At 45.0% G+C, this 2,373-nt stretch overlaps 1 non-coding gene across 1 annotated transcript; it reads right to left on the bottom strand.

Annotated features, from left to right (window-relative positions):
• Window positions 1-668: 668 nt before the first annotated feature.
• LOC114812747 lies at window positions 669-805 on the bottom strand. The gene has a single exon (XR_003760397.1). It is a non-coding gene; the product is annotated as a small nucleolar RNA SNORA7 (small nucleolar RNA).
• Between the last annotated feature and the right edge of the window lie 1,568 nt (window positions 806-2,373).

The following is a 2,373-nucleotide window of genomic DNA, read 5'->3' as shown; positions in this document are numbered from 1 at the left end:
TGATGGATATGAGCAAGTTGGGTTAGACACGGTCCCTGTCCCCGTGGGGCTCACAGTTTCAATCCCCATTTTACAGATGAAGTAACAGAGGCACAGAAAAATGAAGTGACTGGCCCAAGGTCACACAGCAGACAGGTGGTGGAGCCAGGATTAGAGCCCACGACCTCTTTATTGCCAGGCCCATGCTCTATCCACTATACCATGCTGCTTCCCTACTCTCCCAAGCACTTACTACAGTGCTCTGCATTCAGTAAGCACTCAATAATTATGATTGATTGATTGATTGTTTAACTGGGTAAACACCTGTCCTTGTATGGGACTCTGGCCTACCTGTCACCCTGTTCTGTCCTGTAACCCACTCTTCCCTCTGTGCAGCTCCAGAGAAAGGGCTCTCTCTACCCTGGTCTGGAGCACCATCAGAAACACCTACTTGGAGGCTCTTATCTTGTCTTCTGCCATCAAGTCACCTCCAACCCATAGTGATTCCATGGGCACATCTCTCTCAGAATGTCCCACTTCCATTTGAAATCATTCTGGTAGTGTATCCTTGGAGTTTTCTTGGTAAAAATAAGGAAGTGGTTTACCACTGCCTTCTTCCACCCAGCAAACTTGAGTCTCCACCCTCGACTCTCTTTCATGCCACTGCTGCCCAGCTCAGGTGAGTTTTGACTTGTAGCAGATTGCCTTCCATTTGCTAGCCACTGCTCAGCTAGGAATGGAATGGGTATGCCTCTGCTTGACTCTCCCTCCCATAGCTGAGATTGGTAAAGTACTGGAAACTCTCCAGGTAACATCCTAAGAGGGGTTTTAGAGGCTCAGATCTGGCCAATACCATGGCTAGGCTGCCTGGAGCAACATCCTCCTCTCCCCGCCGCCCACCCTCCCTCACCCCCTTTCTTCACAAAACCATTCCCAACCTGGCCCCGGATAGGAAGCCTTCCCAGAGAGAGTGGATTGGGGGAGGACTATCTGGGTCTAACAAGAGTCTTTTCCATGTGATGGCCACATCGGAAATGGAAAGTAAAAATGGAAACATTGAAAGTAAAACAAATAGCTCGAAGAAACAGTGATCTCATTTCAAACAATTCCCTCCTCCATCAGTGTAGCCCACTTAAGGCAAGTGTGTGGAATTTTTCCCCCCATTCCACAACCCCTCACCCCCACCCCAGGTAACTAATTCTAATCAATCAATCAATCAATTAATAGTATTTACTGAGCCCCTTCTGAGTATTAGGCATGGTCCTAAACTCTCAGGAGACAACAACCATAGCAAGGCATTGATTCCCTGCCATCAGGAAGGTTACAATTTAATAGGAGAGGCAGAACAAAATTATTTACAGATAGTTAAAGCCAGAGGAAGAGCAGGAATAAAACAGATTAAGACACAACAGCTGAATAAATAACTGAATTCATTTATCCTTATACTGATTAATATTTAATTATACATGAATAACTACAACAATACATGAGTACTGAGCATAGGAATAAAGTATACAAGCACTGAGACAGCATAAGGTGTTGGGAATTAATTGGGGAAGGCTTCCTGGAGGAGATAGGGTTTGAGGAGGATTTCAAAGATGGGGAGGGTTGTACTCTGGTGGATTTGATGGGGAGGCCGTTCCAGGCCTGGGGACCAACATGAGTGAGGGCTCAGAGGTGGGAGATTTGAGAACGAAGTACAGTTAAGAAAGCTGGCTTGGCAGGAGCAAAGAATCCAAGCTTTGTGGGGAAGTAGAGGGTGAAGAGAGCCCATATTTATTCCCATTTTCAGAAGTTCTTCGTTTTGTGAAATCTAAATCTTTCTCACTACCTCTCGATGGTTTTCAATCATTTTCAACCTGTGTCACTCCCTGGACTCTGACACCCCTCCACTAAAAAAAGTCATCAGTTTATCTCCCCCTTGTATTCACAATGGTTTATGCAGGGAGTGAGGAGAACGCACTTCTAATCATCCAGTCTCATCAAAGATCACTCAATAGTATTAACTGTGTGCAGAGGACTATACTAAGGGCTTAGAAGACTTAGTAGAAGTAGTTGATCCCTGCCCTCAAGTAGTCTACAGTCTAGCAAGAGAAGTGGGGAGACAGATACTAAAATAAATTACAACTAGCAGGAAGTAAAAGCATAATAATAATCATAATGATTGTGGCATTTGTTAAGTGCTTACTATGTGCCAAGCACTGTTCTAAGCCTTGGGATAGATACAAGGTAATCATATTGGACATGGAGTTCACATGGTGTTCACAGTGGTAATCCCCATTTTACAGATGAGGTAACTGAGACACAGAGAAGTGAAATAACTTGCCCAAGGTCATAGAGCAGACATGTGGCAGACCCGGGATTAGAACCCACAACCTCTGACTCCCAAGCCTG

The sequence above is a fragment of the Ornithorhynchus anatinus genome, chromosome 5, assembly GCF_004115215.2.
Source record: "Ornithorhynchus anatinus isolate Pmale09 chromosome 5, mOrnAna1.pri.v4, whole genome shotgun sequence".
NCBI lineage: Eukaryota > Metazoa > Chordata > Mammalia > Monotremata > Ornithorhynchidae > Ornithorhynchus > Ornithorhynchus anatinus.
Note: the sequence above shows the minus strand (reverse complement) of the source record. Positions and strands in the feature narration are given on the sequence as shown.